Below are 21,831 nucleotides of genomic sequence, written 5' to 3' on the forward strand. Positions count from 1 at the left end.
ATTAAATAGTGAGCTAACCATAGGATGACCAAGCTAGCTAGCAAAATAGTGTGCTAAGGAAGCTAACATTGTAGTTAGCTTGTAAGCTAGCAAGCTACAAAGATATGTCCATGGATTTGGCAATAAAGAATAAACCTAGAATGCTATACTAGGAAGAATAAAATCAAGTTGCAAGATATCAACTCACCTTCCAAGAAGCAACCTATCCAAAGCATCCAAGGGAAGCAACCAAAGTAGTATAAATACCCCCTCACAAGCTTCCATTCGGCCCTAATGCAAAAAGGGAGGAATTCAAATTCCAAACTCCAAGTTCAAGCTCTTGTAAAATCACCCAATTAATTTCCAAGCCTCCTAGCAACTAAACTAAGGTAAAAAAATTCTTTCATCTCTTTTTATCAAGGTTTGATAGGTGGAATAAATTCAAGAAACTCACTAGTGAATAGTATGAATAGTACCTCTCTTTGGTTTCTTGATTTCAATGATAATTTTAGGTTCTAAAAATCATACCAAACACTTCCAAGCCTCCACCATCCTCAAGAAAACATCTCAAGCTTTCAAGAAAGGTAAAAATCTTTGGCCCAACTTTATTTAAGATTCATTTTTAAGATCCATTTAATATGTGGTAGTAAACCTAGTGTAATGAGTGTTATAGATGAAATCTTGATGATTAAGTGAAGTAGATTTAAGGTTGGTTATTGTTGCCTCAATAATATGATGTTCTTGAGAGTATTTTGTGTTTTGATAATGATATGATGATTGTTTAAAGAGTTAGGGCATAAACGAAACCTCGATCGTAAACGTAACTTCGTTAAAACCAACAAATCGTAACTTTAAGTTTCTGCAGAAATTCCCAAAGTTGTAAACTGTAGATTCTTGAAAAATAACCTTTTTTTAGGATAGAAAATTTTATAAGGATCGTTTAGGCGCTTGAATCGCTTGATTTCGATTTACAGATCAAATGTTATGGTCGTTTTACTAAAAGTGGTTTACGCGACAAAAACTGCTACGAATTACGAACTTTGAAAATATAAAGGATAGACTTAAAAGTGTTCATAAATCATGAAATTTTTACAGAGAGTAAAATATTGAGTTTTCTAAATTCCATAAAAATTTCAAGTAAAAATAATGATTTCTCAATTTTATAAAAATATCGGAGCCGAAACCGCGCGAGTAGAAACTGTAAGAATCCATAAGCGGAGCGGACGACTATAATAAGAATGAACCTAAGATACTTAGGAAAATGAAGTGACCATAATGTAAATATGACATAAAGGAATGATAAGGGAAGTATAAGTTGAGAGGGTGCATAATAAGTAGCGCATGAGTGCACCGTAAATTAGAATGGAACCTAACGAAATAAATTGTGTTATGGTTATAGATTTCCGAGCGGAACCTAGAGCATCCTCCACCTCAAGATACCCAGGCAAGTTTACGAACCCAACTCCATTTTTACTGTTGTGTTGTGAAAGGATTGTTTTACTATCATCGCATAAATACCATGTTTGCCATGATAAATAGTTGTTAAATTTTCGCATAATATAGCGATGTTGTACGATAAGTATATATCGTGAAATGTTATTTCGCTTCAAGGCGTGACGTATTATATAAGACCGAGAGTCGGCCGGATTTAAGATAAAACACGGGAATCATTCCGGAGATATTATGGGATGGTTATAAGTCCATAGTATTATGTTTTAAAAGGGACTCATCGTCCACTTACGAAACATTAAAACACAACTCGAACTTTTATTAAAACGATTTCCCAACGATCATATTCCCTCAACTATATTTTATTGTTCGGATAATAAATGTTATATACTTGTTCCTTTATTATGGGAATAATATATTCCAACGTTGATTTATTTCAATCTCGATTAATCATTATAGATTATTAATTATGTAGACACAAACTAGTTGAGGAATATTATTTTAAATATTCTTTTAGAGAGTAAACTCATTCGAGGTTTAATTATTTATTGACTATTATTTAATTAATTATTATTCTTAAAGGGTTTATTATTGATTTAAAAATCATAGATCCTGATTTAAAATATACTTTCTGATTTCAGAATATCATTCGAATAATTTCAGATCGTCAGTGAATTTAATCCTGACATATTTAATATGTTGAATATAGTTTCAAGAAGAAACTTTTCCCCCTTATTAATTATCTGTTGACAACGGTCAACTCATATCCTTAGTACTTCCTCTGAAATTCTCGGAAGTACGTATATACATATATATACACTTATATCTTAGAGAGATAAGCTATTTCTATCAACAAGCAAAATGTTTGGGGAACTTCGATGTGGTTCGAGTTCTCGAGATTGATAGAATTCTTTTAAAGGACAAGGGAGGGGTAGACGCTGGTACTATGTGTGCTAGATGGACTACCAAAGGTACCGCAGGCGAAGGTACTCAGTGTACTCAGGAACTTGTGAAGTATGTGTATACCCGAAAATGGGATACGTAGCCCGAATGCGGCAAGGGTGATACCCGAGAGATGACGATTTCGTCCTTCTACTAGTAGAAAAAGGTTACTTTATCGCAGTATGACTGATCATCGTATGTGGTGGCTCTAGTGAATGTCCGAACCCTTCCAATTGGAATTGTGATGCAATACTGTAACCCAAGCCTAGGTGCTGGGATTACTATTAAGGTATTCGCAGGTTATTAAAACCCCCTTAATGAATTGTTTTCATAAAAAGGTGTGTATCACCAAGGAAAACTATTTTCGAATAAAACATAAATATCATATATGATGTTATCATATAGTCATTTTCGTACTGTACATTATCATGCTGGGGATTATAGCTCAAACTTGTTTTCTTGAATTGACACAACACAACAGTGAATCGAATGCCTGCCATGAGAACCACAGCCAGGAAACGGGTAGGAAATGGCCAGCTGTTCCGTAGATTGTTTGGTGTTGTACCACATGTAGTTAAAATAAACTGGATTAGTTTTCAATTGTTTATAGTTCAGATTATTTATAAGTATGACTTATGTAAGGTAAGAAACAAGAAACGTCTATTTGGTCGGCGGACTAGCCTTACCTAAAGGCCACTCCCCGGTAAGATTAATTACTTTTGGGTTGTAATAAATATCACTTCATGGTTAACAATTACTCTAGTTATGATGGTTCGTTTCCAAGACAATAACCTGTAAGTGTGTGTGTGATAAGTATGGGGTCGTGAAGTATGAGTATTTATATATTGTAGTGTGAGTTGTGTGAGTTCATATGGCGTGGCTTCCGAGACTTCTGACCCCGGGTTTTGGGGCGCCACATAAATGGTATCAGAGCCTTAGGTTATCAAATCTTGGAAATGATAGGATATAAAATACGTGACATAAGAATAATAAAATAATCAATTAGAGCTTAAGTCTAGTTCGTCGTCGGGCTACACGGGTAGTCTTGACTGTTTTACCCTCAAGGGAATTCCAACTCTAAGTTAGTAACACCTTGCCTATTGTGTGATGTACTAGTGGAGCCTAGAAGGGAGGTTGATGATGTCATGATTCCTGAGCGTGACCCTATTCCCGAGCCAGAGAGCCCACCCATTGATGATTCAGACGATGACCCCACTGAGGATGTCCTAGAGGAGGAGACTGAGCTTCTTGTCCCCGTAGCTAATGGCGTAGTCTGGAGAGATGTAGAGATGTACCCTCACCAGGCTATTCGCTCTCCTACACCACCCCTAGGGATCCAGAGTCCTATGTCCTATACTGATGATGATGAGGAGGAGGCGATACACGCACAGTTCCATGAGGTCCATAACATATCCTCTAGTGACCCAGATTCACCTCTACCACCACCGGCGACCATGCATGTAGTCGTACACGACTGGATAGTGGGTCAGCTTAATGTTGAGATCACTGTGGCATCTGCTCGCATTGTGGAGTTATGCCAGATACTGATAGCTGAGAGAGCCACCCGACTAGGATACCCAGGAGATTTCAGAGCCACTTCCCAAGCCATAGCCCGTAGAGAGATCGATGGGATCGAGCTCCGTACCAGGGTTCAGATGAGGATGACATCAGTGGGAGGATACATCCCGGTAGTTGATGCAGAGCTGATGATTGCAGGAGCGATGAGGAGGGTGTGTGACCTCACTCGCAGTGATAGTGACTGAGAGACTAGTGACTAGATATAGACCTTGAAGAAGGCTGGGTGACTAGTCACCAATTTTGATAGGATAGCTAGTAGTAGATAGCGTTCCTAGCCCTTCAGGGTACACGGCTTATGTATTTTCATTTCAGTATTCAGAACTAGTAGTGATAGATTGTAATCAGGCATGTATGAACTCGGCTAGTTGTTTCATCCCCAAGATATAAATGCGAGATCTTATTAATATATATCTAAGCAGTTTTTAAGAAATGATGTATATATTATTGCACTTTATAAAACCCGCTAGATAATAAATGACATACTTACATATGAATAAAATAACCCAACTGTTATAATTACAATTATGTTGACCATTTTTCATTATCAGAATAATGCCACCCCGTAGAAGAGGAACCAGGGCACAACCCGCAGAATCTGTTAACCAACAACGAGGTGACCCTGTAGTAAATGAGGAAAGTGAAGAAGACCTAGACTATAATGAATATGATGAGGAAGAATATGTAGAAGAAGAGGCTGAGGATACCCATCAGGGAGGGAACCTCATGAATGAATTTATGGAACTGCTAAGAGCAAATCTGAACCAATAGCCTATTCCACCACAGCCCCATGCTGCCCAACAGACTGCAGCTACTTCCTTTAGAGCCTTCAAATCTCTCAAACCCCCAGAGTTTTTAGGATCTGCCGACCCCGTTGAAGCACGGGCTTGGCTCAAAGAAATAGAAAAATCTTTCGAGATACTAGGTGTTGAGGAACAACATAAGACCATTTTTGCTTCTTACATGCTGAAAGGAGAAGCTAACTACTGGTGGGAGGCCAAACGAAACCTATAAACTGATGCTGTGATTCTATGGGATAGATTCACCCGACTGTTCTTAGACAAGTATTTCCCTAGGTTTATGGAAACCCAGATGGAGATTAGGTTTCTGGAGTTGAAACAGGATAAGATGACTGTGGCAGAATATGAGGCCAAATTTACTGAGTTGTCGAGATTTGTGCCTGAGTTTGTGAATACCGAAGAAAAGAAAGCGCAAAGGTTTCAGCTTGGTCTGAAATAGTGGATACAGAACCGAGTAGCAGTGTTAGAGCTGACAGACTATGCCACCTTAGTACAGAAAGCCTCGATTGTTGAAGCTGACAGTGAGCAGATTGTGAAGGAAAAGGAAAGTAGGAAGAGGAAGATAAGAAGTCAAGGGATAGGAACCGGGAACAGGAGCCTTCCGAGCAGGTTCGTCAGGGGAGCGGTGTCCCAACCTGCATGAGGCCCCGGATTCAGTAAGGCCCCGAGTGAGAGCGTTGGCCAAGGCGACGGACAATCTAGGGCAACATTTCATAGCCAACCACGTGCCCAAATACCAGAGTGTCAAACCTATAAGAAGAGACACCTTGAAGTGTGTACCCAGACAAGAGCCCCTCTGAGATGTTACCGGTGTGACCAAATCGGACACCTTGCCAACAACTGTACCCGACCCAATGTAACGTGTTTCCAATGTGGAAAGGTAGGACACATGAAGAAGGATTGCCCAACGTTGAAGCCCCCAGCCTCAGGGATGAGCAAAGCTGCATCCAACCGACCCCCAGCTGCTAGGACCTTCAACATGACTGTTCAGGATGCTGTCTGAAACACTGACGTGATAGGAGGTACCCTTTTGTTAAATTTCGAACATGCAAATGTCCTATTTGATTCTGGAGCAACCAAGTCTTTTATATCTCAAGATTTTGCTAAAAAGTTAAAACTTAATGCCATACCCTTACGTGAGATATTATGAGTGGAAATAGCAAACAGAGAAATAATCCCTGTAAATCAAGTACACCCTAAATGCAAGTTGAAATTAGAAGGGAAGATCTTCGAGGTCGACCTAATCCCATTCGCGTTAGGAGAATTTGATGTAATCTTAGGGATGGATTGGTTATCCAGTAACGGAGCGCAAATAGTTTATGAACGGAAGAAAGTAAAGATAAGAGTGCAGAATGAAAAAGAAGTAGTGTTTAAAGGTCAATGACAGAACTAGAAATTTCTAACCATGCTTCAGACAAAAAGATTGTTAAGGAAAGGTAACGAGGCCTATTTGGCTTATGCGATAGATACCAAGAAGGAAGTCCCAAAAATATAGGACATACCCGTAGTAAATGAATTCGAGGATGTATTCCCAGAGAACTTACCAGGATTACCACCTGACCGAGAAATAGGGTTCGCTATAGAGTTAGCACCAGGAATGGCGCCAGTATCCAAGGCCCCATATAGGCTAGCCCCAGTTGAGATGAAGGAACTACCTTCTCAACTACAAGAGTTATTAGATAATGGAATGATAAGACCCACTGTGTCGCCATGGAGAGCGCCGGAACTGTTCGTAAAGAAAAAGGACGGCAGCATGAGATTATGCATAGACTATTGACAGCTGAATAAGCTGACTATAAAGAATAGGTACCCTCTCCCCAGAATTGATGACCTATTCGACCAACTCAAAGGAGCTGTACATTTTTCTAAAATAGATTTAAGAACAGGAATCACCAGTTGAAAATCAAACCGGAAGATATACCGAAGACTGCTTTTCGCACGAGGTATGGACACTATGAGTTTTTAGTTATGTCGTTTGGGTTAACCAATGCACCCACAACCTTTATGGATTTGATGAACAGAGTGTTCAAGAAGTACCTGGATATATGTGTGATAGTTTTTATAGATGATATTCTGATCTACTCAAAGACAGAGCAAGAACACGCAGAACATTTGAGGATAGCAAAGGAGTTTTAGTTGACCCTGCCAAGATAGAGGCGGTATCCAATTGGGAAAGACCAACTACCACTACAGAGGTTAGGAGTTTTGTGGGTTTAGCAGGATATTACCGAAGATTCGTGCAAGACTTTGCTAAGATAGCCGGTCCACTGACTAGACTTACCCGAAAGGCAGAAAAGTTTGTATGGACAGCGAAATGTGAGGAGAGTTTTCAAGAACTAAAAAGGAGACTGGTGTCAGCACCAGTGCTCGCTCTTCCCGATGGAAAGGGAGAGTTTGTGATATACAGCGACACATCGCTTAAAGGATTAGGATGTGTACTAATGCAGCACGGCAAAGTTATAGTGTATGCCTCTCGGTAATTGAAGGAATATGAGAGCAGATACCCTACGCATGATCTAGAATTAGCAGCCATAGTGTTTGCCCTGAAAATTTGGAGACACTACCTATACGGTGAGAAATGCGAGATCTACACTGACCATAAGAGCCTCAAATATATTTTCACTCAAAAGGAACTGAACATGAGACATAGGAGATGGTTAGAGTTGATAAAAGACTACGACTGTGAAATTTTATATCACCCGGGTAAAGCCAATGTGGTGGCTGATGCCCTTAGTAGGAAGGAAAGACTCAAGGTGATAATAACATCAGAGGAGTTGATTAAGGAATTTGAGAAGATGGAAATTGACGTAAGGATGATCGGTAAGGGAACGGAAGGATTATTTGAGATTAAGCTAGTACCAGAACTGACTGAAAAGATACGAGTATGTCAGGAAAAGAAGATGAGTGAGGAAAAAGGAACATTGACCGGTGAAGAAGTGAGATGCGAGAAGGATGAGAAAGGGATCATGAGGTATGCGTCCCGGATTTGGATTCCGAATGTGCAAGAATTAAAGGATGAGCTGCTGCACGAAGGGCACAGCTCTAGATATTCAATCCACCCAGGAAGTACGAAAATGTACCGTGACCTTAAGGAATATTATTGGTGGCCTAACATGAAGAGAGAAGTAGCAGAGTGGATCAGCAAGTGCTTGACATGCCAGAGAGTGAAGACGGAACATCAGCGACCTAGTGGACTATTACGACCCCTAGAGATTCTGGAATGGAAATGGGAGCATATAGCCATGGACTTTGTCACAGGCTTACCAAGGACAAAGAGCAATCACGATGCCATATGGGTTATCATTGATAGACTGACCAAGTCCGCAAACTTCCTACCAATCAACGAAAGATACACCGTAGACAAGTTGGTAGATATTTACTTGAAGGAAATTGTAGTAAGACACGGCGTTCCTGTAGCCATAGTGTCAGATAGAGACCCGAGGTTTAATTTCCGATTTTGGAGAAGCTTCCAGGAATGCGTAGGCACCAGACTAAACATGAGTACCGGTTACCACCCCCAGACTGATGGATAAAGCAAAAGGACTATTCAGACCCTAGAAGATATGCTACGAGTGTGTGCCATTGATTTCAAAGGAAATTGGGATGACCACTTACCCCTGATCGAATTTGCTTACAACAATAGCTATCACGCTAGCATATGAATGCCCCCGTATGAAGCTCTTTACGGAAGAAGATGTTGCTCTCCCCTGTGTTGGGATGAAGTCGGAGAACACAGGATATTAGGACCAGAGTTAGTCCAGCAGACCAGAGAAATGGTAGGACTCATCAGGAAAAGACTGGTAGCAGCCCAAGATAGATAAAAGAAGTACGCTAACCAGACCAGGAAAGATAGGGAATATGAAGTAGGAGATTCTGTGCTATTGAAGGTATCTTCGTGGAAAGGAGTGATGAGATTTGGAAAGAAAGGGAAGCTGAGTCCCAGATTCATTGGACCCTTTGAAATTTTGAGGAGAATAGGACCTCTAGCTTACGAGCTCTCCATGTCTCCTAATTTGCAACAAGTACACAACGTGTTCCATCTGTCCATGTTGAGGAAGTACCATGCAGATGCACGACATGTAATAGAGTACGAGCAGGTAGATTTACAACCAGACCTGACCTACATCGAGCAACCGGTAAGGATAATGGACCAGAAAGAACAAGTGCTGAGGAACAAAACTGTGAAGCTGGTTAGGATCTTATGGAGAAATCAAAATGTTGAGGAATCAACTTGGGAACTTGAAGATGCAATGAGTAACAGATATCCCCACTTATTTTCTAATTAATTCCGGGATGGAATCCTTGTTAGAGGGGAAGACTGTAATAACTCGAATTTTGAGACCTTGTAAAATGTTTAATGAATAGTAACCCTGACAGACGGGAAAAACTTTTGAGCCCACACTATGTAGTGCATGAGAAAATGAGTTTCGGAATTGATATTGCGACTATACGTACCAAATGAGTGTATGTAAACGCTATTAGTTTCCAAAGAAAACGAACTTTAAAAAACGACCGTATTTACGACTTATCGAGGATTACGAGAATCATAATATAATTAGGAGATTAAAATCCTACGAATTTATATTCAAGTAGGATAAATAAAAATATGTGGAATAAATATGAAAGAAATTACATCGCGAACCATTTACGAGTAAGTATTACTGAGAACGTTTAACTAACCGAACGAACGCGTAAACGGTTAAATAAACGTAGCGCACTAACTAAACCATGGTAAGGAAGTAACCATGGTTACTTCATCAAATAGTGAGCTAACCATAGGAAGACCAAGCTAGCTAGAAAAATATTGTGCTAAGGAAGCTAACCTTGTAGTTAGCTTGTAAGCTAGCAAGCTACAAAGATATGTCCATGGATGTGGCAACAAAGAATAAACCTAGAATGCTATAATAGGAAGAATAAAATCAAGTTACAAGATATCAACTCACCTTCCAAGAAGCAACCTATCCAAAGCATCCAAGAGAAGCAACCAAAGTAGTATAAATACCCCCTCACAAGCTTCCATTCGGCCCTAATGCAAAAAGGGAGGAATTCAAATTCCAAACTCCAAGTTCAAGCTCTTGTAAAATCACCCAATTAATTCCCAAGCCTCCTAGAAACTAAACTAAGGTAAAAAAATTCTTTCATCTCTTTTTATCAAGGTTTGATGGGTGGAATAAATTCAAGAAACTCACTAGTGAATAGTATGAATAGTAACCTCTCTTTGGTTTCTTGATTTCAATGGTGGTTTTAGGGTCTAAAAATCATACCAGGCACTTCCAAGCCTCCACCTTCCTCAAGAACACATTTCAAGCTTTCAAGAAAGGTAAAAATCTCTGGCCCAACTTTATTTAAGATTCATTTTTAAGATCCATTTAGTATGTGGTAGTAAACCTAGTGTAATGAGTGTTATTGATGAAATCTTGATGATTAAGTTAAGTAGATTTAAGGTTGGTTGTTGTTGCCTCAAGAACATGATGTTCTTGAGAGGATTTTATGTGTTGATGATGATATGATGATTGCTGGTGGTTGTGTAAAGAATTAGGGCGTAAACGAAACCCCGATCGTAAACGTAACTTTGTTAAAACAAACAAATCGTAACTTTAAGTTTCTGTAGAAAGTCCCGAAGTTGTAAAATGTAGATTCTTGAAAAATAAGGATAGAAAATGTTATAAGGATCATTTAGGCGCTTGAATCGCTTGATTTCGATCTACGGATCAAAAGTTATGGTCGTTTTACTAAAAGTGGTTTACGCGACAAAAACTGCTACGAATTACGAACTTTGAAAATATAAAGGATAGACTTAAAAGTGTTCATAAATCATGAAGTGTTTTACAGAGAGTAACAGATTGAGTTTCCTAACTTCCATAAAAATTTCAAGTGAAAATAATGATTTCTCAATTTTATAAAAATATCGGAACTGAGACCGCGCGAGTAGAAACTGTATGAATCCATAAGCGGAGCCGACGGCGATAATAAGAATGAACCTAAGATACTTAGGAAAATGAAGTGACCATAATGTAAATATGAATTAAAGGAATGATAAGAGTAGTATAAGTTGAGAGGGTGCATAATAAATAGCGCATGAGTGCGAGTTACCGTAAATTAGAACGGAACCTAACGAAATGAATTGTGTTATGGTTATAGATTTCCGAGCGGAACCTAGAGCATCCTCCACCTCGGGATACCCAGGAAAGTTTAAGAACCCAACTCCATTTTTACTGTTGTGTTGTGAAAGGATTGTTTTACTATCATCGCATAAATACCATGTTTGCCATGATACGTATTTGTTGAATTTTCGCTTAATATAGCGATGTTGTACGATAAGTATATATCGTGAAATGTTATTTCGCTTTAAGGTGTGACGTATTATATAAGACCGAGAGTCGGTCGGGATTTAAGATAAAACCCTAGAATCATTCCGGAGATATTATGGGATGGTTATAAGTCCATACACATTTTAAAAGGGACTCATCGTCCACTTACGAAATATTAAAACACCTCGAACTTTTATTAAAACGATTTCCCAATGATCATATTCCCTCAACTATATTTTATTGTTCGGATAATAAATGTTATATACTTGTTCCTTTATTATGGGAATAGTATACTCCAACGTTGATTCATTTTAAACCCGATTAATCATTATATATTATTTATTATGTAGACACAAACTAGTTGAGGAATATTATTTTAAATATTCATTTAGAGAGTAAACTCATTCGAGGTTTAATTATTTATCGACTATTATTTAATTAATTATTATTCTTAAAGGGTTTATTATTTATTTAAAAATCATAGATCCGGATTTAAAATATACTTTCTGATTTCAGAATATCATTCGAATAATTTCAGATCGTCGGTGAATATTATCCCGACATATTTAATATGTTGAATATAGTTTCGAGAAGAAACTTTTCCCCCTTATTAATTATCTGTTGACAACGGTCAACTCACATCCTTAGTACTTCCTCCGAAATTCTCGGAAGTACGTATATACATATATATACACTTATATCTTAGAGAGATAAGCTATTTCTATCAACAAGCAAAACGCTTGGGGAACTTCGATGTGGTTCGAGTTCTCGAGATTGATAGAATTCTTTTAAAGGATAAGGGAGGGGTAGACGCTGGTACTATGTGTGCTAGATGGACTACCAAAGGTACCGCAGGCGAAGGTACTCAGTGTACTCAGGAACTTGTGAAGTATGTGTATACCCGAAAATGGGACAAGTAGCTCGTATGCGGCAAGGGTGATACCCGAGAGATGACGGTTTTGTCCTTCTACTAGTAGAAAAGGTTACTTTATCGCAGTACGACTGATCATCGTATGCGGTGGCTCCAGTGAATGTCCAAACCCTTCCAATTAGAATTGTGATACAATACCGTAACCCAGGCCTAGGTGCTGGGATTACTATTAAGGTATTCGCAGGTTATTAAAACCCCCTTAATGAATTGTTTTCATAAAAAGGTGTGTATCACCAAGGAAAACTATTTTCGAATAAAACATAAATATAATATATGATCTTATCATGCAGTCATTTTCATACTGTACATTATCATGCTGGGCATTATAGCTCACACTTGTTTTCTTAAATTGAAACGACACAACAATGAATCAAGATGCCTGCCATGAGAACCACAGCCAGGAAACGGGTAGGAAATGGCCAGCTGTTCCGTAGATTGTTTGGTGCTATACCACAGGTAGTCAAAATAAGCTGGATTAGTTTTCAGTTGTTTATAGTTCGGCTTATTTATAAGTATGACTTATGTAAGGTAAGAAACAAAAAACGTATATTTGGCCGGCGGACTAGCCTTACCTAAAGGCCACTCCCCGGTAAGATTAATTACTTTTGGGTTGTAATAAATATCACTTGATGGTTAACAATTACTCCAGTTATGATGGTTCGTTTCCAAGACAATAACCTGTAAGTGTGTGTGTGATAAGTGTGGGGTCGTGAAGTGTGAGTATTTATATATTGTAGTGTGAGTTGTGTGAGTTTAGATGGTGTGGCTTTCGAGACTCCTGACCCCGGGTTTTGGGGCACCACATTACAGATGTCTCAGGTTATAAATACTCTACTTTTTTGTGAGAGACAGAGCTGTAGGGTTGACCTCTCCTTCCTTATCTGGTGCTTCTTGGCACTATCTCCCTCATTCTCAACACTGTTAGGCACAAAGCATGCGCTAAATAAATCACGTAAGTATACGCGTTCGCAAGTAATATAGAATGATTTCTAGTTCGTTCCGACAGAGACTCTGATTAATTATATTTAATTAACACTTACTCACCAATATATGATTATTCTTTAATGCCAAGACAATAACAATTAAGATTGGTTAACTAATATTAACTACGAGAATTAAACACTTGAATTAACAATATTAAACACACATGAGATCCTAACTTCATTACTACTTCATTCAATAGTTATTTTCATTAACCTTAGCATGTAATGGTGAACTCATCATCACCATGGGTTCATATGAAAGCATGATAATAACACAACAATATAAGGCTAATAAAAATACTTAATAAATAATAAAGTATGTTACAAGAGTATTAAGGTTCAAAGAATAAAGAAAACTTGCATCCACAGCTACATCGAATTAAAAGAATCACAAGATAAACGTATGCTTCCTCTTCTTCATTGTTGCGTGTTAAAACGGTCTTCTCAATCTTCTTGCCCTTGCTCTTGATTTCTTTATGAAGAAAACATCTTCCCATAAGGTTTATATAATAGCCCAAGAGAACCAGTGCCAACACAAGCCCAATTGTACTAGAATTAAAAAAATACAGATTCTGAAATTCCGCCCACAGGCGGTCGCCTGCATCCTCCACGCGGCCGCCTGTTAGCACGCGGTATCCTGCTCCTAGCGCATGGCCGCCTGCAACCTTTATGGAAAATTCCTTATTCTGCTTCTATTTTTGCTGATATCTTCGCTCATCACCCCTAGAATGCTTCCAAGCACTTCCTTAATCTTTATTTGATGAAAACCACCTATCTAAGCAAATTATACCCTGAGATGCAAAAGCAAAACGCGTCAAATACACAAAATACTTAAGTCCAAGACACCAATTTAAGCTGTTATGAGACGCTCTAAGTGGTATAAAATGCCAATTATCACACCCCCAAACTTGAATCGATGCTTATCCTCAAGCATCACAGAATCAACCAACCAACACATGACATATCAACAAATGCAATTAGGCGACTAACGATCAATCAAATTACGCAAGCTAAAATACAACTAGAAACGTGGTGTGTGCGAATGTTTAACCTATATGCTTCAAAATTAGATCAATCACCATAACTTAATTATCCTCAAGGCAATCACAAGCTTATACGAAGAATATATTCTAGACACAAAATGACTTATAACACTGCAAGATTATTGGAGTTTATTATGGAATCATGCTTTTATTCAACACATAAAAAAATGCTTATTTGATCATGCAATGAGTGAGGTCCACAAAATACTAATGCAATGGTACCCATTTAGCGAGTGTTAGGTTAGCGGATCCCAGACTATAAAAGCCTTAGGTCACTAGGCACAAAGTCCCCTAAGAACTTAATAACTCGAATACCAAAAAGCCCACTCGTGATCAATTGTGCATTAACCATATTTTTCTTCGTTCTTTTATTTCCTTTTTTTCTTTTCTTTTTCTTTTTTTTTTTAATTTCTGAGCAAGTGCGTTTCGCTCCATCTTGCTCAACCCTAGACTACTCGTATACAATACGAGCCGGCTACTAGCCATTTGATGCCTAGCCACAACTAGCAATGAATTCCAATTTTTTTTTCCAATTTTTATCTTTTCATGTAATTTATTATTAAGAGCCTATCATGCATTCTAAGTATAAGCAATAGATTAACCTCAAAAACCATCAAATCATGACAACAATCTAGTCCTTAAGCATACTCTAAGGCTTAGTGAAATTACAAGTGTTTCTAGCATGTATATCAACCTAACAAGATTCAACATCACTCTAACGCTATCACTACACTCGCATTAATATCACATATTAATCGGTAAAGCCACACAAAGGGATCATGGTATATGCATGAGCTATATGACATGATAAATAAAGTTATAAAATAAAATAAAAAAATAAAATAAAAAAATAAAATAAAAAAACTATATGGCAAAAATATGTAACTATATGAACTAAACTATCATGAAAATGCAACTACATGACACACACACAAATATGTTCCTTAACTACCACCCCCAAACTTAAAATCTTCACTGTCCCTAGTGAAGGTAATAAAAAGGAACACAGGGTATACCTACTCAGACGAATCATCATCATCATCACCCTCAGAGGGTCGAGTGTCAGGAGGTGGATAAGCAGAATCCTCACCATAAATGGGCCACTAGATGTTAGCTCCAAGGCCTCTAAATGCAATAACAAGTGCTTGGGTGAGCTCCTGCGCAAACCGACTCTAAGACTCATGCATCGCATCCATCCTCCTGGAAAGCCTCCTGTAATGGACATCCGCCAATCCCGAACCATCTCCTCCCTGAGCTCTCGAAGAGCCTGCCACTCCCTGAGCCTGACTGGGCCTAGCCATTGCAGAACCAGCTGCTGGAAGTCCTCCCAGAAGGTGATACCCTAAACCATGTGACTCGGGCTCTCCACCCGTCCACTCCTGCATCGCATTCAAAGTAGATGAATCAATAGAAGCGGTCGGCATCTACAGCTGCTCATAAGACAGCCACTGGACTCCACATGCCTTGCAAAGCTTCGTGACAATAGAGGCATACGGGATAGAGTACTGCGATTTCCCCCTCAAAAACTTCAAAATCCCTTGGTAGATGAATTCACCAAGGTCCACATAATATTCATCATTCAGAATCCCCCATAACAATCTCGCCCTCTCCACTGTAACGTCATGTGCATGCGAAGAAGGAAGAATATTAGCACATATAAATACATTCTAAGCACGAGCATACCTGTTCATCGCGACAGCAGGGAAACTACGATACTCGTTAGATCCCCTTTTGAACTTCCACACTGTGTCCAGCTGACAGAGAGTAGCAATAATCAAGTCCAAATCAAAGTCCTCAGGGGCCTTTGCATTCCAGTTCTCCTCCTGTGGCTTCCTTTATCGTTGTCCAATAACGCGGTGAATCACCTCGGGCTGATAATCAACAGTAAGCACACGAATAACAGAAAACCCATTCTTTTCAGCCTTGGCGTTCACATAGAACTCGCAAACAACACTCATCGGTACCGCCTCAGGTGACTCGCAGAATATAATCCGTCCCTTCTCAGCAATCATCGGCAGCAACTCACCATCTCTCCCTGATGGTAAGAACCCCATCTCCTTCATAATCGGCTTAGTCAGAATCTTGGAGTACTCTTCTTTAGCAGCCCTATCCAATAAGCGGGGTCTCGCAGCAGTATTCCTCGAAGAATCAGTAGCAGTCGGGTTGGTGCTGCTGCTACCCATAGTTTTTGATCTCTTTGGGGCCATGAGAACTGAGAATAAGAGTTAGAGAGTTTGTGTTTGGTGTGTAGAAGAGATTTTGTAGAGTTGAAAGTGTGTGGGATGTGTATGTAGAGGTTGTATGTATTTATAGGGCAAAATTAGGGTTAGAATTTGATTAGGAGTGGGGATTGTGGCTAAGTATGGGGGGAATTCGTTGGTTAATGGGTGATATGGCTCCTGTGAATTTTGTTTTTATTTTTTTGTTTTTTTATAGGCTGAAAAATGATTTTTCAAAAATCAGGGTCGCATGCGGCCGCCTGGCACCAGCAGGTGGGCGCCTGCTAGCACGCGGTCGGGCGCTCCTAGCACGCGGGCGCCTGCTAGGCTTCTGGAAAAAAAAAATTCTGCCAACTTTTTTTGGATTTTTTTGGGTTTTTGGATAAAGTACTAAATTATAAGGTGTCCTATGGTCTCATATCTTGGGTTGCCTCCCAAGAAGCGCTTCTTTTACGTCATTAGCTTGACGTAGAGTAATGCGATCAAGTGGATAATAAAACGGCACTAACCACTTTATGGTTTGCCGTATCCCCATAATAGTGCTTCAATCTCTGACCATTTACTTTGAATGCTTGGCCCAGATCGTTCTCAAAAATCTCCACCGCTCCATGTGGAAACACAGTTTTGACGATAAATGGTCCAGACCACCTTGATTTCAACTTTCCAGGAAAAATTCGGAGACGAGAGTTAAACAGAAGAACTTGTTATCCCGGCATGAATGACTTAGGCGATACCTTCCTGTCATGCCACCTTTTTACCTTTTCCTTGTATATTTTGTTGTTTTCGTACGCTTGAAGTCGAAATTCATCAAGTTCATTTAACTGAAGCATTCGCTTCTTCCCAGCTGCATCTAGATCAAGGTTTAACTTCTTCAATGCCCAATAAGCCTTATGCTCAAGCTCCACATGTAAATGACATCCCTTACCATAGACAAGTTGAAACGGGGACATCCCAAGTGGAGTCTTGTATGTTGTTCTATAAGCCCAAACAACTTCATCGAGCTTCAAAGACCAATCTTTCCTTGACGGACAAACGACTTTCTCTAGAATGCTCTTGATCTCTCTATTAGACACTTCAGCTTTACCATTAGTTTGCCAATGATAGGCAGTAGCAATGCGATGATTCATATTATAGCGTCGCATCATAGAAGTGAACTTACGATTATAGAAATGCGACCCTTCATCACTTATGATAACTCATGGCGTTCCAAACCTTGTGAAAATCTGCTTATGAAGAAAACTCAACACTACCTTTGCATCATTAGTCGGTAGAGCTTTGACTTCTCCCATTTCGAGACATAATCGACTACCGGTAAGATGTACTGATTATTGCAGGATGAGATAAATGGTCCCATGAAATCGATTCCCCAAACATCGAAGACCTCAACTTCAAGTAGCATATTTAAAGGCATCTCATCCTTTCTGGAAAGATTCCCAACTCTTTGGCAACAATCACACCTTAAAACGAACTGATGTGCATCCTTAAACAACGTAGGCCAGAAAAACCTGCTTGAAGAATACGAGCTGCTATCTTTTCACCACCATAATGTCCACCATAAACTGTGGAATGACAGTCTCGTAATATCCCCTCCGTCTCACAGAATGGGATGCATCTCCTGATGATCTGGTCAGCTCCTTGTCTAAAAAAATATTGTTCATCCCACATGTACCACTTCACCTCATGCAGAAACTTCTTCTTTTGAGCCGTATTCATATTAGGAGGCATTATATTTCTAATAAGATAGTTCACAATGTCTGCGAACTATGGCTATTCCTCTTGAATTACGAACAACTGCTCGTCCGAAAAAGATTCGTTGATCAATGTCTTATCATGTGAAGTAGAATCGGGATTCTCCAATCTAGAGAGATGGTCATCTACTTGATATTCAGTACCTTTTCCATCCTTGATCTCTAACTCGAATTCCTGTAGTAAGAGAACCCAACGAATAAGTCTAGGCTTCAAATCCTTCTTTGAGACCAGATAGCGGATGGCAGAATGATCAGTGAACACTGTCACCTTTGTCCCCAGTAGATAAGATCGAAATTTTTTAAAACCAAAAACTATAGCCAAAAGCTCCTTCTCAGTAGTAGTGTAGTTCAGTTGGGCTCCATTTAGCGTCTTACAAGCATAATAGACCACATGAAAGATATTAGTTTTTCGATGCCCAAGAACTGCTCCCACTGCATAATCACTTGCATCACACATCATCTCAAAAGGTTCTCTCCAATCAGGTGCCGTAATAATTGGTGCGGTGATTAAACTCTTCTTGAGAGTCTCGAATGCTGCCAAACATTCATCATCAAATTTGAAAGGCACATCTTTCTCGAGAAAATTGCACAACGGCTTAGATATCTTAGAGAAATCTTTGATAAAATGCCGATAAAAACCCGCATGACCAAGAAAGCTACGGATTCCTTTCACAGAAATAGGTGGCGGAAGATTTTCAATATTGCCCACCTTGGTTTTATCCACCTCAAGACCTTTACTAGAGACCTTATGCCCAAGAATGATGCCTTGTTGCACCATGAAGTGACATTTTTCCAATTGAGCACCAGATTGGTCTCAACACACCTTTTGAGCACCAAACGGAGATTATTCAAGCATTCATCATACGAATGTCCAAAGACGGAGAAGTCATCCATGAACACTTCGACATTATTTCCAATCATATCAGAGAAAATGGCCATCATGCATCTCTGAAAAGTGGCAGGTGCACCACATAAGCCAAAAGAAACTCTGCGAAAAGCAAACGTGCTAAATGGACAAGTGAAGGTGGTCTTCTCTTGATCTTCTGGTGTAATGCAAATCTGATTGTAGCCCGAATAGCCATCCAGAAGACAATAATACTCATGACCAGCCAACCTGTCAAGCATCTGATCAATGAATGGAAAAGGGAAGTGATCCTTCCTCGTGGCTTTATTTAACTTCCTGTTGCGACTGTTCGAGTAGGGATGAGCTTATTCTTCTCATTTTCTACCACAGTAATACCTCCTTTCTTAGGTACACATTGCACGGGGCTCACCCAAGAACTGTCAGAAATAGGATATATGATACCTGCGTCCGGCCATTTTAGAATTTCTTTCTTCACCACTTCTTTCATGATAGGATTAAGCCTTCTATGTTGCTCAACAGTCGGTTTGCTACCTTCCTCTAGCATAATTTTATGCATGCAGTACGAAGGGCTGATCCCTTTTATATCTGCTATAGTCCATCCGATGGCTGATTTGAATTCTCTCAGAATCCTCAAGAGCTTGTCCTCATCACTACCTGAAAGGTCAGATGCAATAATAACAGGCAAAGTAGATGCTTCACCTAAAAAGCATACCTCAAGTGTTCAGGCAATGGTTTAAGCTCCAAAGTAGGTGTTTCCTTAATAGATGGTTTGAGCTTTCCCTCAGCATTTTTGAGATCAGTATTACCAAGAGATTCAAATGGCATGTCTAACTTCCGTTTCCAAGGAGAATCATTCAGATATTGTAACTGCTCATTGCCTTCATCATCTTCACTGTCAAAATCCCCCAATAATGCTTTTTCTAAGGCGTCAGACCTTAGCACATGATCAAGTTCTGAAATAACTGCAGAATCGACCAAATCCACTTTGAAGCACTCCTCATCTTCCGTAGAGAATTTTATCACATTGAATACATTGAATGTCACATCTTGATCTTGCACCCTTATAGTGATTCACCTTTTTGCACATCTATCAAGGTACGACCTGTGGCCAAGAAAGGTCTTTCCAATATTATGGGAATCTTCTTATCTTCCTCGAAATCCAAAATGACAAAATCTGCAGGAAAGATGAGCTTGTCTACCTTTACTAGCACGTCCTCCACAATGCCTCATGGGTATGTAATCGGACGATCAGCCAATTGTAGAGATATGTAGGTGGGCTTCGGATCAGGAATTCAGCTTTTTGAAGATAGACAACGACATCAGATTGATGCTTGCTCCCAAATTGCAAAGGCACTTGTCAAATGATAACTTGCCAATGGTGCAAGGAATTGTGAAGCTACCTGGATCCTTATCTTTGGAGGTAACTTTTGTTGCAGAACGGCACTGCACTCTTCCATCAAAGCAACGATATCAAGATCATTCAGTTTCACCTTCCTCGAAAGAATACCTTTCATGAATTTTACATAACTAGGCATTTGCTCAAGAGCCTCAGCGAAAGGTATGTTAATATGAAGTGTCTTGAACACCTCCAGAAATTTACCAAATTGCTTGTCCAACTTTTGTTTTTGCAATCGCTTAGGAAAAGGTGGTGGAGGATAGAGCTGTTTTTCCCCTGTATTACCCTTAGGAAGAGTGTGTTCATCAGTAGTCTTCCTTGGTTGCCTCTCTTTCTCCTTTTGCTTTCCTTTTTCATCTACAACTTCAACTTCTACATCTTTTGCTTTTTCAGCAATAACAACTTTTCCGGACCTTAAGGTGACAGTTTTGACTTGGTCTTTAGCTTCCTTCCTGCCTGGCACTTCAGTATCACTGGGAGGTGTGCCAGGTTGAGGATTGAGCAAGGCATTGGCTATTTGTCCAATTTGATTTTCCAAGGTCTTGATAGAAATAACCTGACTTTTGCACAACAGCTTTAACTCTTCGAAATCAGCACTAGAAGGTGGAGCAGCACCTCCTTGTTGAGAATATGTTTGCCTTTGAGCAAATTGCAAAGGTTGATGGAATCCAGGTGGATTAAACTGTTTATTTGTAGCTTTCTGATATGGTTGCTGAACAGCATTCTGATTATTGCTCCAGCTAAAATTGGGATAATTTCTGTTACTAGGATGATAAGTAGCGGGCACAGGCTGCTGCGGTCTCTGAAAATTGTTCACATACTGAACAGATTCATTAACAAGAGAACACTGATCCGTAGTATGAGAGCCTGCACAAAGCTCACAGACATTAGCTATTTAATTTACGCTATAGTTGGTTAAAGAATTGACCTTTATAGACAGCTCATGGAGCTGTGCTGCAATAGTTATAGCTGCATCGACTTCCTGAATATCTACTACTTTCCCAGGCATCATCCTTTGAGTTGGGTTTTGATACTCGTTTGCAGCCATAGTTTCAATGAGATTATAGGCCTCGGTATTGCTTTTGGCCCACAAGGCGCCTCCAGAAGCTGCATCGAGCATGGGTCGAGATTGGACCCCCAAACCATTATAGAAACCAGTGATCACCATCCAGTCAGGCATACCATGATGTGGACACTTTCTCAACATCTCCTTGTAGCGCTCCCATGCTTCGCACATAGATTCTCCTGGTTGCTGCGTAAACTGAGTAAGAGCACTCCTCATAGCTGCAGTTTTGGCCATTGGATAGAACTTCACCAGAAACTTTTGCACAAGATCTTCCCAAGTAGTGATGGACCCAGCTGGTAACGAATGTAACCAGTCCTTAGCTTTGTCCCTCAGAGAGAATGGGAAAAGCCTCAGCTTGATAGCCTCATCAGTGACACCATTATATTTGAAAGTAATACAGATCTCGACAAAATTCCTGATATGCATGTTGGGATCTTCAGACGCAGCCCCTCCGAAAGAAACAAAATTCTGCACCATCTGAATAATGCCCGACTTGATTTCAAAAGTATTGGCCTGAATAGCCG

At 39.6% G+C, this 21,831-nt stretch overlaps 1 non-coding gene across 1 annotated transcript; it reads left to right on the forward strand.

Annotated features, from left to right (window-relative positions):
- Window positions 1-21,419: 21,419 nt before the first annotated feature.
- On the forward strand, window positions 21,420-21,526 carry LOC141721974 (small nucleolar RNA R71). Its single transcript, XR_012575014.1, has one exon. It is a non-coding gene; the product is annotated as a small nucleolar RNA R71 (small nucleolar RNA).
- Window positions 21,527-21,831: the final 305 nt, after the last annotated feature.

This window comes from Apium graveolens, chromosome 4 (assembly GCF_009905375.1).
Source record: "Apium graveolens cultivar Ventura chromosome 4, ASM990537v1, whole genome shotgun sequence".
NCBI lineage: Eukaryota > Viridiplantae > Streptophyta > Magnoliopsida > Apiales > Apiaceae > Apium > Apium graveolens.